This window comes from Patella vulgata, chromosome 9 (assembly GCF_932274485.2).
Source record: "Patella vulgata chromosome 9, xgPatVulg1.2, whole genome shotgun sequence".
Taxonomy (NCBI): domain Eukaryota; kingdom Metazoa; phylum Mollusca; class Gastropoda; family Patellidae; genus Patella; species Patella vulgata.
The window spans coordinates 43,259,605-43,281,890 of NC_065887.2; the positions used below are offsets into that span (position 1 = coordinate 43,259,605).

At 33.9% G+C, this 22,286-nt stretch overlaps 1 long non-coding RNA gene across 1 annotated transcript; it reads left to right on the forward strand.

The window, feature by feature from the left end:
* The first annotated feature begins 513 nt into the window (after positions 1–513).
* Positions 514–17,354, forward strand: LOC126832348 (uncharacterized). The gene is made up of 6 exons (XR_007684671.2): positions 514–788; positions 2,497–2,543; positions 10,983–11,042; positions 15,046–15,163; positions 15,417–15,528; positions 16,232–17,354. It is a non-coding gene; the product is annotated as an uncharacterized LOC126832348 (long non-coding RNA).
* The last annotated feature ends 4,932 nt before the right edge of the window (positions 17,355–22,286 follow it).

A 22,286-nucleotide genomic window follows, 5' to 3' on the forward strand; every position in this document is an offset into this window, starting at 1 on the left:
AATAACCAAATTGTTATTTAGTGTTTCCAAAGTCAACATTTTGGAGATATTGAGTAGTTATTGGGTGTTATTGGGTAGTTATTGGGTGTTATTGGGTAATTCGACGTGCCGCCTCTTGTCGTCTGCTCTTTCTCTTTTTGCGATTGTCAGTTGCAATTTTCTCCGCTTTACTTTCAGTGACATCGTCTTTTTGACGTGCCGCCATTTCTCGCGTTTAGAATGTGGTGAAACGCCAAGCTGAAGAGAATTTATTTTAAGATATTTTACTCATTGAGCAACCGGAGCGGAGAGAGCGTTTCTTGTTTGTACATCTGACGTGATGGTCCACATTTTAATTTACTGAACAGAAAAAGAAAATAAATTTATTTCATTTAACAATGATTCTATATTTAAAAAGAGTAATTTAATGTATATTTAGTATTTTATTGATGGAAAAAATACAATAAACTGTGCTATTTTATGTTCTTGTTGGAACATCACGCTTCTATTTATTCACCAACAAAGTGACATTATTTATTCACTGCGGAGAGCTGGCGTTATTGACTTCCGCCAGTAACGTCAACGTTTCTCTATTTTCTCTTCTTTTATTTTCGTTGAATTTATCAGGCAATTGGATGATCGATTGTATACTGTAAAAATTAAAAGACCGATCTTGATTGAAAGTAATAACTTATCCGGAAACATGGAAGACGACCCAGCCGCAGATTTTTTGGCCAGAGAGCAGTCGGAACTTGCCGGTTTGGAAGACGATAATGAAGATAATCCCACAGATTCATCTGCCCCACAAGGTATTTCAATATTTTAATCTTAACTGAACGTCTGTCGTCATAATATGTGTAACCAGAAGAAATACCAATTGCCAATAGTATCTTATTACTATCAGTTTATTAGGAATCTACAGAGACAACAATCTCTGAAAAATACAAATATATCATTTTACATTTAGATAAAAATGTTTTAAAATAAACATATATATACAGATAATACTCGATAAAATTTATGTACAATTCACCCTTCTATGTAACTTCCTACCCTTAGTAAGGGAAGACAGAAGCAACACCAACTACGGTACCAACCATTCAATGGAACCCTAAAAAGAAATGTTCATTCGATTAACACCATATCAAGTAAATAACCTGAACACACTTGATCTATCAGTGGTAAGAATATGACAATACATTACGTGTCACTACCCCTTTAATTTACCATGTTTCACCGGGTTGAAACATACAGGTACAGAATATATTATAAGTCTATGGTAGTATATATATGTGTATAGATTTGGAAACGAATTATTGATTGACATACACATTCTACGATATATAATGCATCATTATACTTAATTACATAATAAACCACTGACTATAATGACAGAAAAATAAGATCATAAAATTACCTTCGAGGTTGAAATATGGCGTACCACCCTCAAGCTCTTCAGACCCACTGAATACTAATTAGTTGCGCATCCCTACTGACAAATGTTCATTGGATAAACTGGTCACATGACACCGTATAGTTCACAATGCGCGAAATTTAAATGGACATAATTATAATATAACATACATGTAAACCTGACTCAGTCGTAAAACAACTTTCCTAAATAATTGACTATCCAAAATATGTTACACGTACATAATTAAATCTGAGGGAGTTGAACAATTACTATGGAAACACGAATTGGAAACAATGTATATATTGAACTTACATATGTAACAGACATTGCCTGGGTAGAGCAAAGCTGATTGCTGTCAAATAATATGAACTATAGTATAAAAACCTTCATAATTATTCATAATTAAGTTTCTCAAGTGATGCAAAGAATGTAAAATACATGTAATTTCTTTTTACCGAATTGATTTTAATTTAGATCCAAATTGTATGAGTAGACTATTGAGTATTGGATAAATTACCGAGTAATTTTGTTTAAAAAGAACCAAAAAGTGTGATAATTATTTTCATTGACGTCCTATAATATAGATATATAGGCTATGTGATGTCATTGATTGGACACTTAATCTTGCTGTAGATAGAGACAGTACAACGGACAGGGGCGCAGTTTTTCACAGGCAACTACAAGGTCTATAGGCCTACTCCAGGAGAAATCACCAGAATATTACAACACCTGAGCAGGGTGAGGGACACACTGGAGTATTGGTGTGCAAGAAACAGATTCGGTATTCAAGACCAAGCTACTCCAGAGTGTCTTGAGGTTTTGTTCACACGTAACCTCAAACTCAAGATTCCTCAAGCCGTATTTAGTTCTTGCAGATTATAGTGATTTGATGATATATTTGGACTAAAAACATATTCAAATTATTTAATCTATCAAAAATTTGCTTCAAATCCCTCTCAAAACGGGGGGTTGGATGACTGAATGGTTAGCACGTGCGCACTCTATCATAAGGTGTGAATTATTGAAATAAAATGACATAGTAGCCTATATGTCGAGTGGACGTTAAACCCCTCTCTCTCTCATGTTCTGTTGTTGTTTTACAGATGATGGTTTTGGTGCGTTTGATGATGAAGAACCAGCAGGTAGTCAGGTTTGTCACTTTATAATAAATAGATGTAGTATGGAATACTTTAATTATTGATTTTGTTTATGTAAGGCTGCGGTAGGGTGGTCCTTATATTAGGCTGCGGTAGGGTGGTCCTTATATTAGGCTGTGGTAGGGTGGTCCTTATATTAGGCTGCGGTAGGGTGGTCCTTATATTAGGCTGGGGTAGGGTGGTCCTTATATTAGGCTGCGGTAGGGTGGTCCTTATATTAGGCTGCGGTAGGGTGGTCCTTATATTAGGCTGTGGTAGGGTGGTCCTTATATTAGGCTGGGGTAGGGTGGTCCTTATTTTGAACAGTTTTGGGGGTACTCTCAATTTATATTGGAATTGATGAGAAAAAAATGAATAAGAAAATAAACATTTTTTTAAAGGGTGCTACATCAAACTGCACGCAGCGATCCATCTACGTCATACGTCATTATGATCACTGCCTCAATTAGTCGCCATTTAAATCGCCTACATGATCATTTTGGGGCGGGACTTATCGACGGGATGACAGCTTTGTGTACACAACAGAGTAAAAATAACCCAAGAATGCATGAGTTTTATGTAAACACGTGTCTTTAGCAAAATGTCAACTTCTGCCAATATGCATTAGTGGGTAATATTGCAATAAATTCTTTGCCATTGTAAACTGTCTTTAGAGTTTCAATCTGTTTATCTTTCAAAACAAGGTTAGATACTCCTAAATTTGTCTTCGCAAACAAAACCGCCTCTGTGAAATTACCTTTTATAGGCGCCGCCATATTGAATAATTAGAGGACTATTTTGTGATTCGGCTTTGATTAGTTTGACATCTTTCATACACACAGTGGCTTAATAAACATATTTAATTTCATTCAATATGACAATAGAAGAGAAAGAGATACTTCTAAAAATTACTAAAAGCATACTCGGTGTTTTCGACTAAAATCGTCGATGTAGGAATTAAAATGTCAGGTAATTAGCTTAGGGCCTGTTCTCAGGCGGAGCTAGCTGTAGACAGGCAGCCTAAGTTTGGGATGTGTGCTACATGTATCAAAGTTTGAACAAAATGTGATTTTTACTTTTTATGAAAAGAAATGTTGTTTCCTGGTTAATTAGAATGTGAACAGGAAAAAAAACAAATATTTATAAAGCTACAGAAGTGATTCCAGTGGTTTATACAAAGATTCAAAAATTGGCGAAATCAAGATTTTTCCGGGAAATTGCCTCTTTTTCCAAGACCTGTATTTCTAGCCCTTCTGTTCTGGCTTTTGGTGTACCCCCCAAGGTCCATCCTCGGACCAATCTTGTTTAGCTTATACACTAAACCACTTGGCCTGAAAGAAAGACATCATGGATTATAATGTCATCTATATATGCAGATGATACATGTACACGATTGTACATTTTGTTCAAACCTATTAAAAGTAATTTCGACATTTCCAAACTGAATATTGAAACTTGTATTGCAGACATTTAAATTTAATTTAGACTTTGGACAACAATTTTTTTTAAACTTAATGCAGATCGGGCAGAGTATGTGGATATTGGGTCTTTTAACCCGTTAATTTAACGTCCTGGACAACTGCCACTCAACGTGTGTAGGACGTAATATAACTCCCTGGAGGTATTTTCCCCAACCTATTCTTCGAACATACGATCGCAGCATGTGTAGGACGTTATATTACATGTGGTCGAGGAAATCTAATTGAAGGGAGACAACCCTATTTACCGTTAGTTTTAATATGGTTTTAGACTACTATAGTTTGTATTCAGGAATACAAAGGTCCAAAAATGATGTTTTTCGTCAAATTAATTACACAATAGGGGGTAGTTAACGTTTTAAAAACTACACAGTTAAGGGGTTAAAAAAAAAAGCTAAACTTTGATATGCATTGTTACTTCTCAGCCAACCAGAATATTGGTGTAAATTTTAATTCAAACTTTTCTTTGGAAAATCACATGATCAAGATATTTAAAATAAGTTATTTTAATTTAAGAAACATGTTTAAAAAATACTAATAAATACATTAGTGATTTCTGGCATATATTCTTTAATTCAATCCTATACAGTGTACAGGAATCCTATCACATCTATTCTATATAAATTGAATGTTATTATAGATATAGTATATTATGGAATGTTTTAGTTATATAAAACAAGTATATATTTTTGGTTTAAATCATTTTTTATTTACGCATGAAATTAGTTACATTGATTGATGTTATTTAATGGTATCAGCTGATCTGTGATCATTTCATATAATTAAAATTTGAAGATTGAAATATTTATCTGAATGAAGTCAGCCAGTTGTTTATACACCCACATTGTCATCACCATTTTCTACCAGTCCCCCATAAAGATTTCTTATTGCATTCAGAACTTTTGGCTGTTGATCACTTGAAATAATCTGATTGACGCTCTCTCTTGAGGCTAAAGTTATCATCTGGTTGACTTGAGGCTAAAGTTATCGTCTGATTGACTAGAGGCTGAAGTTATCATCTGGTTGACTAGAGGCTGAAGTTATCAATTCTGGTTGACTTGAGGCTGAAGTTATCATCTGGTTGACTTGAGGCTAAAATTATCATCTGGTTGACTTGAGGCTAAAGTTATCATCTGATTGACTTGATATTTATACATATTGTTTAATTTCGCAAGATAAAGTTTCCTTGTTTGGCACTGATTTTGATTGGCAGTTAAAGACCACGTAAGATCAAAAATCTAAATTACATGTATGTATAGCCCATGGTTACTATATCAACTTTACGGCAAGTTCACACCAATCTGATTAAAATTAAGTGGGCTGTTAACGTTTAACTGTCCGACACGCCAAAACGCTTTTCAATTTTTCAATTACAACCGTAATCCGGTTGATTGGCTGGTGACGTCACAGGCACTACACATAGGATATACATTATCTATACAATATCTCACCATCTGTACAATATAGCACTATCAATACACACGGCAAGTTGACAAGCGTCTGTTGACGGTCCAATTACCACGTGACTGGCCTAATCATAATCACCGAATTATCGTCTTTCATTTGTGATTGGAATATTTTAGAGCGAATTTCAAATGCCGTATCATGCCGTAGATCCATTTAAGCTGCCTTTGTTTAAATAGGCCACGTGTCAATTGAAGACGACTCAAGAAATTAGCACATTTACCGGTAATTTGGATAACCCCGTAGTACTTGATATACCAAACGTACAGAAATACAAATGGCGCCAGTCATTTGTCGATATATTCATTATTAGCTATATATAATAATAATAACCATTTCTATACATAAAGAACAACTTTTATCGTAACTCAATTTGAAATTTACAGTGAATATGGAATTTTCCGATGACTATGCATAACATGTACAATAGATCGCCCTCATTTCTCAGCCAATCAACGCTGGGAATCTTATTACCATTTATGGTTACATGTACTACGGGTGTAGTAAATGAGGTTAAACTTCGGCACGAAAATTGCACGGGATCATACGTGGAGTTCCTGGTGCCGTTTGGTGAGTGATTAAACTGTCAATGCAATTGTAAAATACTTTTATTAAAAAGAAGATAAACGATTGTTGTTTAAACGCCAATCAACAAATAATACGAGGCTACTTGATTACAAAACCACTGGTGAGCAATAATTATTGGGTAAATAATAATTATAAACAACTGATGAGTAAAACTTAATGGTTTTATACAATTAATGTGTGGGTGTACGATTCCACCATTAGTTCGTTCATGAGTTATTATGCACACGTTCCACTTAGAGTGATGTCTTTGATCTGGCCAGCGTAAAAAAAGATAATTACCTAATCAACATTCTTAATCCAACTAACACTCACTGCTAACACCGACGTGTAAATTAATTTATAACCCATGCCTGTATAACTTTTATAGTTGGATTGATTAATTAATGACATGAATTCTCCAACTATGATATAATATGTATTACTGAATCTCATTTAGACAACACTATTAATGATTCAATGATTTTACTGCCCGGTTATAGAAGTCCAGTTAGAATAGATAGAAACAGGCATGGGGGTGGGGTTGTTGTTTATATAAAAAATAATCTACACTTTCAGATTAGGCATGATCTCATAAACTCTGATATTGAATTAATTTTTATAGACATATTTACTGATTACACCAAATTCCTACTCGTCGGGGTAATATATAGACCCCCAAATACAAAGGTTGCCTTTTGGGACATATTTTACGATACGTTATCTAATGCATTAGATAGAGGTTCCTCTTTTATCCTAACGGGGGATTTTAATATCAACATTTTAAGTAATTCAAGTAATTGTGCTAAATTTAAAAAACTATTACAAAGATTAAATCTTGAAAATCTGATAAAAGAACCGACTAATTTCACAACGCTCCCAGGTTCATGCATTGATCTTTTTATTACCAATAGGAAATCCCTTATATCAGATACTAATGTTAATGCTCCTATATGCAGTACACATTCACCAATAACCTTATCTTTAAATATAAAAACATACAAACAATTAACATACAAAAGAACTATTAGAAATTATAAACTTGCAGATTATGAAGGTTTAAATAATGAATTATTAACTGTCGATTGGTCAAAAAATGTTTTTAAAAATGATGATATTAATAAAATTTATCAAAGCTTTTTAGATGTTTTAAATAAAGCATTAGTACAATATATCCCAACAAAAGTAGGAACTATAAGACCAAATGATAAGCCATTTATGAATAACGCCATACGTATAAAAATTCGAAAACGAAATAGAGCACACAGACGCGCCAAAAAAACAAATAGTCCTAATCATTGGCTATTATTTAGAAAAATAAGAAATCAAGTAATAACATTAATTAGGGAAGCTAAAAATAGTTTTAAAGAGAAATTAGAACAACAAATAAATAATAAAACCTTGCAACCAAATAAATGGTGGAAAATAGCTAAATCTATTACAAATTATGATAATGTAAAGGTACAAACCTCCCCATTATTATTTGAAAACTGTGTTTACACACACCCACTTGATAAGGCAAACATCCTAAACTCTTATTTTGCTTCGATTTCAAAATTAAATGATGTACCTGACCTTCCATACTTTGCTTCTCGCAGTAACAACGAACTACAAAATTTTATTGTAAGTGAGCAAGAAGTGAAAGACCAGTTACTAATTCTTAACTGTTCAAAACCTTCTGGTCCCGATAATATCAGTCCAGCTGTATTGAAAAAGATAACTCCATCAATCACAAGCCCTCTCACTAAACTTTTTAATCTTTCATTAGAACTCCAATTATTACCTGATATCTGGAGGACTTCACATATCATTGCAGCATATAAAGGAAAGGGTGATCCGCAGTTCCCTGAAAAGTATAGATCAATTTCATTAACATGTTCATTGTGTAAAATACTAGAGAAAATCTTATTCAAAAATCTTTATAATTTTATAAAAGAAAATAACCTGTTATATAAGTATCAGTCTGGTTTTCAACCTAACGATTCTACAATAAACCAACTTTTAGAAATTTATGATGTTATAATTAGTAATCTTGATAAAGGAAAGCAAATTCGATTTATATTTTGTGATATATCAAAAGCGTTTGACAAAGTTTGGCATATAGGCTTATTGTCTAAATTAAAACAATATGGAGTTAATGAAATATTATGTAAATGGATTGAACACTATTTAAGTAATAGACAACAATGCGTAGTTTTAGAAGGTTTCAAATCAAACTATTTGTATACTGATTCTGGAGTCCCCCAGGGAAGTGTGCTGGGTCCTTTCCTATTTTTAATTTATTTAAATGATATCTCCGATAATATTACTAACAACATAAGGCTATTCGCCGATGATACTTCACTTTTTACCATTATTCATAATGATCCTCTAAGTAGCGCGAACTCTATGACTGAAGATCTGAATATTATCTCATCGTGGGCTAAACAATGGTGTATAACTTTTAACCCCAATAAAACTAAAGATATTATTTTTACTAGGAAAAATACAATCCATCCAGACGTTATTTTTGAAAATACAAAAGTTGAAAACGTAACTACTCATTGTCATTTGGGAATAACATTTCAGTCTAATGCATTATGGTCAAAACACATTTCAAATATATACCAGAAAGCTTGTGGTCGACTAAATATTTTGCGTATACTGAAATACAAAATTAACAGAATTTCACTTAACAAAATATATCTTGCTTTTATTCGTCCGATTTTAGAATATACCGATATTGTATGGGATAACTGTTCAAAGAAGGATTCTTATCTATTAGAAAGTGTTCAAACTGAAGCAGGTAGAATAATAACTGGCCTTAGAAGAAATTCATCTAAAAACAATTTATACAAAGAGCTTGGTTGGGAATCATTGTCTAATCGCAGAATAAAACACAAATTAATTTACTTATACAAAATAAAGAATAACCTAAGTCCCACTTATCTATCTGAAGCCTTTAAAAAATTTGAACCGTCTGTATCAAATTATAACCTTCGAAATGAAAATCTGAACCTCAATCTACCATTTTGTAAAACAAGTTCATATTCTAATAGTTTCTTTCCCTGCACAATTAAACTTTGGAACAACTTACCTGAATATATTAAAACTTCACAAACGTTAAGTACATTCAAATTGGGCCTTTCACGCGTGTATCCTTTAATTAGACCACTACTATATTATAATACTGGAAATAGGAAAGAGAATATTATCCATTGCCAATTAAGAAATAAAGCTAGTAACTTAAATAATCACTTATTCTACCATTTTATTAGTGACACAAAGATGTGCCCTAGGTGTAATTCTGCAGACGAAGATAATTACCATTATTTTTTCATATGTCCAGCCTACTCTGCCCCAAGAAAAATTCTAAAAAATAATCTACACCACCTTAATCAAAATGTTACAATTGACCTGATCCTATATGGCAACCCCTCTCTTTCAGATAATACCAATTCCAACATATTTGAAATAGTGCAAAAATACATAAAAGACAGCAAGAGATTTTAAAACTTTAACATTTAAAACTTAAAATTACACTTCAAAATGTATATATGTTTGTTACTCACTGTCTGTACATATGTCACCACTGTATTGTAAACATAAGATTTAACTATTTTATATGTTTGGAGAGAACTTATATAGGCCTTGCCTGTTGTTCAATCCAATTCAGTTTATTGAATAAAATATTGTTTAAACTAAACTACACTTTATGTGGAAAAGCGAAGTGCTCGCAGTAAAAAACACATAGCTGGACCAGTATATTATTTACATATTAAAAGTGTTCGTCCAATAAATTCCATATTGTAAAAAATTAATTAAGAGTTCAAGACTTCAAAGTTTAAAAGTTGTAGGCAAACTAAACTGGATCTTAAATTAAAATGAATTACAAAACGAATTATTCCGTAGTCAATTGTTTTATTTAATTAAGAACTAAGGGAGATTAAGGAATCAGTCAGGCGTTAATGAGTACACACGCCGGCTGTATATAGGTAATTAAGGAATAAACATTCTGAATATGCATTCGGTCACTGTGACGTCACTGGCGTCTGAGGGGATTAAGAGTGTTTTCGATAATTGGCAAAGTCGTTTTCAGGGGCTCCAGGTCCATTTTTACGACTTTGAGTGAAGATAACTGAATTAATTTCAATCAGATTGGTGTGAACTTGCCGTAAAGTTGATATAGTAACCATTGGCTACACATATCCAAATATTCCCAAACCCATCTTATGTGCACTTTAAAGTTATCAGCATCCAATTACCAGTACATGTTTGTTAGTGCTACAAAGATGCCAATTAAAAATAATTTTTTTCTGAAAAATTCTTCTTGAGTTATGCCTTTAGTTAGTTTTTAGAGCCTTATAAATTATCAAAAATAGAATAGGTGGTTGCCTGGCAATGATTGTTGATCATCTTCATTATGTCAAGGTATTGTAAATCCAATAATTTGACTGGATTAACCAGTTCTATGTGAATTTATCTTGTTATAAGCCTGTTATGGATGCGGGGGTTGGATGGCCAAATGGTAAGCAAGTGCACGCTGTATCATAAAGCCTATCATTGAGTCAACTGGCGTGGTTTTGAATCCCTGGTTGTACATGACAAGGAGTAGGGTTGCCTGTCCAACCTCGTGGGTTTTCTCGGAGTCCTCTGGTTTCGTCCCACTGCTACGCACAAGCAAATTATTGAAATAAAATTAAACCATAAGTTAGTCCCGAAATGGCCAAGTTTGTGTCGAGTGGACGTTAAACCCCATTTTTCTCTCTCTCTCTCTTATGGATGCAATAATTTGAATGGATTAACCAGTTCTATGTGAATTTATCTTGTTATAAGATTAACCAGCCTGTTATGGATGCAATATTTCGACGTTATGAACATGACTGTCAACAGCAATTTACCTGAGTTGATGAGTCGCTTACAGACTGCATGTTGCATGTGTATTTTTATATCAATATAAACTTTCAGGATGATTTTGGAGGCGGTCTAGATGAGTTTGAAGGGGGCTCCAATAATGGACAGTTTGAAGTAAGTTCATCATTAGACCAATCAGGTGGCTTATTAGATATGGGAGATGTTTCTAACCAATCAAATGGTTTGTTAGATATGGGAGATGTTTCAAACCAATCAAATGGTTTGTTAGATATGGATGGTGGGACTGGTTTGAGTGATGGGTTTCTAGATGAATCTGTAGCTGCACCAGTAGTGAGAGATGTTTTAGTTAGAATCCCACTTCCCCACACTCTAATAAAACCTCAGTTTGCATACCAGCTCCCCAGTCCCCACACATAGATTGCTCATCCCCTTTTATTGCCACGGGGGGTTGGATGGCTGAATGGTTAGCGTGCACGCGCTGTATCATAAAGTCTGTCTTTGAGTCAACTTGTGTGGTTTCGAATCCCCGGTTGTACGTGGCAAGGAGTAGGGTCGCCTGTCCAACCTCGTGGGTTTTCTCCGGGTCCTCCGGTTTCCTCCCACTGCTAAAGACCCCTACGCGCAAGCGAATTATGTAAATAAAATTAAACCATATGTTAGTCCCGAAATGACCTAGTTTGTGTCGAGTGGACGTTAAACCCCATTTCTCTCTCTCTCTCTCCCTTCTATTGCCACAGTGGCTAAGTGAGTAAGATGCTGACTGGCTAGCCTGGAGGTCACAGTGTCGTTACCAGTGTTGGTTGAGAAAGTTCATTGCGATTTTCCAGCGTGGTTTCCCCTTGTCAGTGGTGCAGGACAGTTGTCTAATCATTCAGATGGGTCGAAAAACCAAGTTCCTGTGTTCACATTGGCATGCACGTTAAAGATCCCTTGGCATTTGGAATTTGATATAAGAGTAGGCCTCTGTATGGCGTATGGCCGTCATAATTAGCCCAGTCGGAGAAGAACAGTAGGATGTTAAACCCCATTTCATTTCCATTGCCACACCCACTCAGATTGCCACACTCCATCAATTCCCAGACTCACGCAAACCAAAGTTAGCCCCTACCATGTTCCCATCCTTGCAGTAGCCCATCTCCTTTTCACATTGCAGTTGGTCCCAGACCCCATCTAATTAAAATTAAACCACATGTTAATCCCGAAATGACCTTGTATGTGTCAAGTGGACATTAAACCCTCTCTCTCTCTCTCTCTCTCTCTCTCTCTCTCTCACACACATTTCAGTTGGTCCCTGACCCCATCTCATTAAAATTTGATATTTATTGTGTTGATAAGAATGAATTAGATTATAACAATTAAACAAAGTACCAATATTACTGTATATCATGTATATCATTCTATATAATATGTATTATCACTGCTTTAATATGCTTATTGTAATCAAAATGGCTGCATCAAAATGCTTCTGAGAATGGTTGTCTTATTTTATTTTTCAAAAAAACTTAACTTAAAAAGTTATTTGTGTTTTTGTGTAATTGTTGAATTTTTGCAGTCAATTAATTTTATAAGTTTATTATCTCAGTTTGATATATACATGTATATGTTTTGTAGAACTAATGATAATTGTCATAATGTAACATCAATTATTTCACATTTAACTTGAAGATGCATTATCTAAGAGCTAAATCAACTTAAAAGTCATGTAAAATATTCACACAAATAGCCAATAATAATCTCTCTAGGTCACATGACAAGAATGACTTAGATATTGAAGGAATTAGAACATCATAGCCATTTAATGATGAAATGGATAGTACTACGATTTAATAATTTAACGATAAAATGGATAGTACTACGATTTGATAATTCAACGATAAAATGGATAGTACTACGATTTAATAATTTAACGATAAAATGGATAGTGCTACGATTTAATAATTTAACGATAAAATGGATATTACTACGATTTAATAATTTAACGATAAAATGGATATTACTACGATTTAATAATTTAACGATAAAATGGATATTGCTACGATTTAATAATTTAACGATAAAATGGATATTACTACGATTTAATAATTTAACGATAAAAAGGATATTACCACGATTTAATAATTTAATGATAAAATGGATATTGCTACGATTTAATAATTTAACGATAAAATGGATATTACTACGATTTAATAATTTAACGATAAAATGGATAGTATTACGATTTAATAATTTAACGATAAAATGGATAGTGCTACGATTTAATAATTTAACGATAAAATGGATAGTGCTACGATTTAATAATTCAACGATAAAATGGATATTACTACGATTTAATAATTTAACGATAAAATGGATAGTATTACGATTTAATAATTTAACGATAAAATGGATAGTGCTACGATTTAATAATTTAACGATAAAATGGATAGTGCTACGATTTAATAATTTAACGATAAAATGGATAGTACTACGATTTAATAATTTAACGATAAAATGGATAGTGCTACGATTTAATAATTCAACGATAAAATGGATAGTACTACGATTTAATAATTCAACGATAAAATGGATAGTACTACGATTTGATAATTTAACGATAAAATGGATAGTACTACGATTTAATAATTTAACGATAAAATGGATAGTACTACGATTTAATGATAAAATGGATAGTACTACGATTTAATAATTGAACAATAGTGCTACAATGTAATAATTTAACGATAAAATTGATAGTACTATGATTTAATAATTTAATTATAAAAAAGGACATTTTCATGTGGATGTATTGTATAGTGACGTTACCCCTGTCCATCCACAATTTGTTTGTGGACACACTACAGGTCACAATTCTTATCCGATTTTGACGAAACTTGAAATATAGGTTTATCTCCGAAAGAATTGGTTGCTTTCGATATTGGTATGTATCGGATCAAAACTTCATGGATTATAGCCCCTGATTGTAAGAAAAATCACGTTTTTAGCTTGTGGACACTCTAGAGGTCACAATTTTCATCTGATTTTGATGAAACTTAAAATGCGTGTTTATGACCCAAAGATCTTGGATCCTTTCGATATTTGCGCATATCGGATCAGAACTTCCTGAATTATGGCCCCTGATTGTAAGAAAAATCATGTTCTTAGCTTGTGGTCCCTCTAGAGGTCACAATTATTGTCTGATTTAAAAAAACATTCGAAAATATCATCGTAATGACGCTTGAGTTCAAATTTTGTGAAAATCTGCTGGACAAAATGGCCACCCTTGTATGCAAATAGTGTAAATATATGGTACATCAAGGTTGTGGACCCTGTAGACGACACAATTATGATCCAATGTTGATGAAACTTGAAATACATGTTTATAACCCAAAAATCCTGGTTCCTTGCGATATTCACGTATATCGGAATGTAACTTCCAGAATTATGGCCCTTGATTGTATGAAAAACCACATCTTTAGCTTGTGGTACCTCTAGAGGTAACAATTTTTATCCGATTTGATAAAACGTTTGAGTATACATGTATCCACGTTACACCCTAATGATGGTTGAGTTCGAATGTCCAGAAAATGGGACCCTCTAGAAGTCACAAGTTTGATCCGATTTTGATGAAACTTGAAATATATCTTTATAACCCAAAGATCTTGTTTCCTTTCAATATTCGTGCATATCGGATCGTAACTTCCTGAATTATGGCCCTTGATTGTACGTAAAATCTCTTTTTTTTTTTTAGCTTGTTCAACATCCAACTCTTGCAAAATGTTGACAAATCTTGCCTGGCTGGTTGGTTTCCGCACATCCTAAAATCTCTAGAACGAAAAGTTAAATGAGACAATTATACCGTGTTGTTATGAAACATTTCGACATCTTTGACATGCTTTCTCAAAAGTTGCTCTCCTGACTTGGTAAACTTAACATCCATAGCTCATTTTGAAGGCATTGAGATAGGGAATGTGAAAATAACAATAACTTAATTTCCTCATTGTGACTCATTTTGCCAGCATGGGTCACATATTCATTTTTCATTATCTATATTTGAACAATATAGCAAAAACGGGCAGCTCTTTATCAAAATCTTACATAATGTATCTTTAATATAAATAGTATAGAGATAAGGATTTATATATGTAACATCGAGATAAAGATTTATAAATTATTTCAGCAATCTAACGAACCATCTGATTCGTATTCTTCGATATCACAACAAGATACAATTAGGGTCGAACCAGAAAAAATACGAGTATGGCGAGAAGAACAGCAAGATAGACTAGAGAAGAAAGGTAAAATTATAAAAACAAGTATTAAGACAGTTAAAGTCGAGCTCTGTTCTTGATAGAGAGAGAAGTCTGTGTATTTTCAAGGATGTAGTTGACACAAAGTTCCCTCCCTTTGTTTTGAAATCTTGCATTCAACAGTTGCGTATGTAGGAAATGTAAAAAGTTAATATACTATAAATGATCTAGGTTCTGTATTCCTGTCACCGGGTGTGTAGATATAGCGATATATGACTATATATGGTGTGTATATTTTTAGATATGGATGAAATAAAGAAGAAAGAAGAATGGAAGTCTGTAGCCAAGAAAGAATTAGAAGATTGGTATAAACATCATTCTGAACAACTTTCTAAAGCAAGGGAAAATAACATGTAAGTATTTGTGGCTAGTTAACCAAGAGGTCTGGGGCTTGATACCAGTGTTGGTTAAGAAAGTTCTTCAAAGATTTATCAGATTTGTTTTCCCCTTGTCATTGATAAATCGTTCAGTTGGGATGGCAACCACCCGATGTGCCGTGGACATGATGTCATGCACATGTTGCCATGGTTATGCTGGCATGCAAATAAAAGATGCCTTGGCAGTTTGAATTTAATTAAGAGTAGTCAGAGCATGATTATGTGGAAATACTACTGTACAGGCAAAATGGGACTTACAACATAAAGCCGTTTTCATTTTATTTTGTTACACATTCAGACTTCATGATTCTTTATGATCTTACCCATGTTGACTGGATGAGCTTGTGCTGACTGGACGATCTTACACATGCTGTGCTGACTGGACGATCTTACACATGCTGTGCTGACTGGACGATCTTACACATGTGTGATAGCACACATCTGACTGGATGATCGAACACTCTGACTGGATGATCGAACACATTCTGACTGGATGATAGAACACATTCTGACTGGATGATGGAACACTTTCTGACTGGATGATGGAACACTTTCTGACTGGATGATGGAACACATTCTGACTGGATTATAGCACTTGATTGATAGCACTTGACATTATAGTTAATGGGCTAGAGGTTGTATTTATAGAGGTTAGTTATAATATTTTAATTGTTTACAGAGCTGCAGAGAAGGCGTTTATAAAAGAACGAGATGAATCTGTACCAGGTGATGAGTGGGAGAAGATTTGTCGTTTGTGTGAATTCAACCCAAAACATGCCAAATCTACTAAAGATATTACAAGAATGAGATCAATTTTATTACAGTTAAAACAGACGCCACTAGTTCGTTAATTGTCATGGAGATCAATTATCACATACATTTAAATAATTTCATATGTTTGGTGTTTTAGTTTGAAACAACATGTTAATATAGATTCAATGAGTGATTCATTCTTCTTCACCAATAGTATTGTTTTATGGTCGAGAGCGAGACATTAAGTAATATATTATAACAACAAGAGGGCCGTAGGCCCGAGTGTTTTTATAATATATTACGCAATGTCCTAAGTTCGACACCATTAAACGACTTAAAATACAGACACACCGCACATGCTTTTACAGTGAAATACATCAAGCAAGTCCAATATTTCACTAGTATAAATAATGTATGATTGGCAAGTTGCCCGTACGATTATTTCAAACAATGGTACGCTAACATCAAAGGGTGACATCACCCCTATTTATAACCCACTCTCTGGACCTGTATCAAATTCAGAGTTATCACCCACCAAGTGACAAACATATTAAATTATGTATATTATAACTATTATGTATATGAGTATAATATATTATATGTATTGTAAATTGATTGTTTTTATCATCATGTAAATATATTAACAGGTAGAACTATGTCATATTCTATGATGATTAACTACATGTTTGTCTACAGTTTAGCTAGAACTATAATCATGGCCAATATGTATCAGGATTCTTCTTAAAGAAATCTTATTTATTAAATGAACTTGATATCAGTCAGCAGTATATTATTTTCAAACTATTTTAAAAGAATATCAAAAATTTGTTAGTTGTATTCTGTGAAGAATCATCGGTTAAATATTTTAATTTATTTATCATGAAACATTTAACTCTGGTTATTTATGTATAAATGAAAGATATTAAACAAATTTAATTGAATAATGTACGAGTTCACAGATATCGGTATATAAATAATAGATACATAGAACACTTATTGATAGATATATAACAAACTGTCATTCCATATAAATAAACACTTGAAAAACCTGTAGGTTATATGCTTTTATTAAAGAGACTTCAGAACCTGGGCGAGATGAATTATATCAACGTCCGCCCAAAATTATATAGTGTACTTTTATAATATGTAAATATTAATTGAATAAATAGTGTCAGAAAATAAAATTTGGTCGACATACTAACATGTTAATCAGTCATCCAGATGGATATTTGTCTAATGCAAACCCACTGAAATAGAACCCAGTCCTTTCTAGATCTAGACTGAAATAGAAACCAGTCCTTTCTAGGTCTAGACTGAAATAGAACCAGTCTTCTCTAGATCTAAACTGAACTAGAACCAATCCTCTCTAGATCTAGACTGAAATAGAACCAGTCCTCTCCAGATCTAGACTGAAATAGAATGCAGTCCTTTCTAGGTCTAGACTGAAATAGAACCAGTCCTTTCTAGATCAGACTGAAATAGAACCCAGTCCTCTCTAGATCTAGACTGAAATAGAACCAGTCTACAGGTCACAACTTTTATTATCCAATTTCAATGAAACTTGAAATATAGGTTTATCACCCTAAGATCTCGGTTCCTTTCGATATTGGCATGTATCGGACTGTAACTTCATGGATTATGGCCCCTGATTGTACGTTTTTAGCTTGTGAACACTGTAGAGGTCACAATTTTTATCCGATTTGGTTTAAACTTGAAATGTATGCTTATAACCCAAAGATCTCGGTTCCTTTCGATATTCGTGCATATCGGAAGGTAACTTCCTGAATTATGGCCCCTGATTGTACGAAAAATCGCGTTTTTAGCTTGTGGACCCTATAGAGGTCATAATTTTAATCCGATTTAAAAACAAAAACGTATTATTATATCACCGTTAGACCCTAAGGATGGCTGACTTCGAATTTCGTGAAAATCGACCCAAAACTGACAGACAAAATGGCCGCCGTTCGTTCTCAAATAGCGTAAACATATGGTATATCAAGGTTGTGGACCCTATAGAGGTCTAAATTTTATCCGATTTTGTTGAAAATTGAAATGTAAGTTTATAACCCAAAGATCTTGGTTCCTTTCGATATTTGCGCATATCGAATTGTATTTTCCTGAATTATGGCCCTTGATTGTAGGAAAAATCACTTTCTTTTTAGCTTGTTCTCTATCCATCTCTCGAAAATGTGGGCGTATCCTGCCTGGCAGCCGCTGGTTTAAGAAAATGGAGGTGGTGAAGTGGATAATTCTTCTATCTCAAACATACACTTGACTATAGCAGAGTATTAATTGCTCCTATCGTACCTACACTAGCAGAATATAATATTACTGGCTACTACTTCTGTCGTTCTTATATCTCCAACCAAAACTAGCAGAGTACATTATTAGTTCCTACGTCTATCCAACCAACACGAGCAGAGTATATTACCTACGACTGGCTCTTCATGCAAGTTTCCCAGGAACACGTGTCTGCGATATCGCCCTAGTTGGAAGCGGACGTTAAGCTGACAATACTTCCATGATGAATGAAATGGTTTAATGTCTTTTACTACCTCATTTGTAGTATACATAGCCTTATATGGTATGGGGCCTTATATGCTAATGCGGAGTGCCAGAAGTTGGGAATTTTAATGGTCCATTTTCAAGGGAATTTCCTGACAGTAAGAGTTTATTCGGCGTGTGATATTTCAACAAGAACATAAAATAGCACAGTAAAGTATCTTAAAATAACTTCTCTTCAGCTTGGCATTTTACCACATTCCAAATAACCCGGGAGCTCAGAAAGAAAATATTGAGTCCAAAAGGTTTGAGGTCTACAACACATATTTTATACCTTTAGATCATTTTGGAAAGCCAAGTCTAAGTTTTGTAACCTGTGCATATACCTGGGAGCGCTCCTCCTACCCCTCCCATATTTAATGGGAGTTAAAATTCAATGTCCATTCACAATTTTCTTGCAAACGTTTCATACTTAACACCAAGAAACAGAATGCATGACTTAAGGGCATACAATGTTGTAGGCCTACTAATGCTACTTAAGGGCTTAATTAATTAGCACTAATTAGTGACCGTAATTAAAATTTAGATTCCATAACTGAAACAAAGCCTAAAAGCTGGCTAACCAAGTCATGAAACCGAAAATATCACTTAAGAGCGACAAAAGTTGAACAAACCTTGCTTAAGACTCGTTCAAAGGTGACAACGGTCAAGGGTCATTAATTAGTGACCGTAGTTAAAATTCAGAGTCCATAACTGAAACAAAGCCTAAAAACTAGCTAACCCAGTCAGGAAACCAAAAATATCACTTAAGAGCGACAACAGTTGAACAAACCTTGCTTTAGAGTGGTTCAATGGTGTCAAAGGTCAAATTTTGGGTCACATACTGACGTTTGAGTGGATTTGAATAAATTGTCTTGTTCGGGGTTGTTTTTCTTTCTAACACCATTTCTATGAGTTTCAGTGCTTAGGAGCATAACATGTTGTCAGTTGTACTAATGCTGAAGAGCTTATATATTAACTTGCACTAATTTGTGACCATATTTAAAACTTAAGAGTCCGTAGCTGAAACAATTAAGCCTAAAAGCTAGCTAACCAAGTCAGGAAGCCAACAATATCCCTTAAGAGCGACGAAAGTTGAACAAACTTGGCTTAAGACTGGTGACAAAGGCCATATTTTGGGTCACATTATGACCAATCAACTAATCAAATTGCTTATCTCTGCTGATCCTAAACATAAAATGCGCATCTTCGTACTCCATCAAGCCATTCACCTAATCAACAGCTACACCAACTTTAAACATTCTGCCTCAATTACAAGAAGAATTATTGTGTCGTAAAAATCGACCCAAAACTGACAGACAAAATGGCCGCCCCTTGTACTCAAATAGCGTAAAAATGTGGTATATCAATGTTCTGGACCCTCTAAAAAAAGGTCACAATTTTCTTTTGATTTTGATGAAACTTGAAATGTAATTTTATAACCCAAAGATCTCTTGATTCCTTTCGATATTCACGCATATCGGATAGTAACTTCCTGAATTATGGCGCATTTCAGACCATAACTTTCTGGATTATGGCCCTTGATTGTAAAAAAAAATTCCGTTTGTTTTTAGCTTGTTCTCTATCCATCTCTTGCAAAATGTGGGCGTATCCTGCTTGGCAGCCGCTGGTTATGGGGGAAAAATCACAGGTTACTATCGCCTGCATCAAGCTTGACAGTACCAGATCATTATTTAATGGACGTTTTGATTCAATTAACATCTTATCTTATCTAGCACAAACATCTTGTAAGTATAAGCCTGTCTTGATAGCATTATACGGAAAATAACCTTTCGATATCGACTTTTTTTTCACAAAAGTGGCATTAGTCTGAAAGGACAATACATAAACGTTTCGAATCATATATGGACTAATTTATTATTTAATTGTCTACTTTTTTTAAAACCAGAGAGTTATCCAGTTCTATATTTCCATTCTCAATATTTAGAATAATTGGAAAAACTGAACAGTTTTTGCATTTCATTTCCTGTAATATTATATAGGAATGCATGATTCGTCGCATAGTTTTTCCACGTCTCTTTAGGGCAAGCAAAGATAAGCAATTTGATTGGTTGATTGGTTGATTGATCATAATGTGGCCCGAAATATGACCTTAGTCAAAAGTTTGTTCAACTTTTGTCGCTCTAAAGTGATATTTTTGACTTCCTGACTTGGTTAGCTAGCTTTTAGGCTTTGTTTCAGCTATGAATTCAAATTTTAATTATGGTCACAAATTATTGCTAATTAATTAGCTCTTAAGTAGCATTAGTACAGCATTTCATGCTCTTAAGCAGTCATTTTGTACAGTGAAACTCATAGAATTGGTGTTAGAAAGAAAAATAATCCATGACAGGCCAATTTAATCAAATCAACCTAAACATTATTATATGTGACCCAAAATTTGGCCTTTGAACCACTCTTAAGCAAGTTTTGTCGTGATATTTTTGGTTTCCTGACTTTGTTAGCTAGCTTTTAGGCTTTGTTTCAGTTATGGACTATAAAATTTTAATTACGGTCAATCATTAGTGACCTTTGACCTTTGGACAAGTCTTAAGCAAGGTTTGTTCAACTTATGTCGCTCTTAAGTGATATTTTTGGTTTCATGACTTGGTTTGCTAGCTTTTAGGCTTTGTTTCAGTTATGGACTCTAAATTTTAATTACGGTCACTAATTAGTGCTAATTAATTAAAGGGCCTATCCCGGTTTGAACAGAGCCTCAAAAATAAAAGTCCGGGTACGTATGAAATTTAAGCGCCAAAATATAGAGGAATGGTGTATTTGCCTTGTCTCAAAATTTCAGCTCAAAATATTGAGTCGTTGGGACGTTTTATTCTCCAAAATATTATCGGGATTAGCCCTTTAAGCGCTTAAGTATGCATTCTTAAGTCATGCATTCTGTTTCTTAATTTTAAGTATGAAACGTTTGCACGAAAATTGTGAATGGACATTGAATTTTAACTCCCATTAAATATGTGAGGGTTAGGGGAAGCGCTCCCAGGTATATGCACAGGTTACAAAACTTAAGACTTGGCTTTCCAAAATGATCTAAAGGTAAAATATGTGTTGAAGACCTCAAACCTTTTGGACTCAATATTTTGATTAAATCTCACTGGGCTCCCAGACTATTTTGTTTCTTGTTGATGCTACAATTGTTTTTTTTTTAAGTTCGGTGAATATGTCAAGTACAATGGATAATTAGAACATGTTATATAGCACATAAAAAGGTAATTATAATATTTACAAGTAAAGTGCAGTTCAACATTAAGACGGTCTATAATACATAATCCAGCGGCTGCCAGATTTTTCAGGAAATTACAATTCGATATGCGCAAATATCGAAAGGAACCGAGATCTTTGTGTTATAAACTTACATTTCAAGTTTCAACAAAATCGGATAAAAATTGTGACCTCTATAGGGTCCACAATCTTGATATACCATA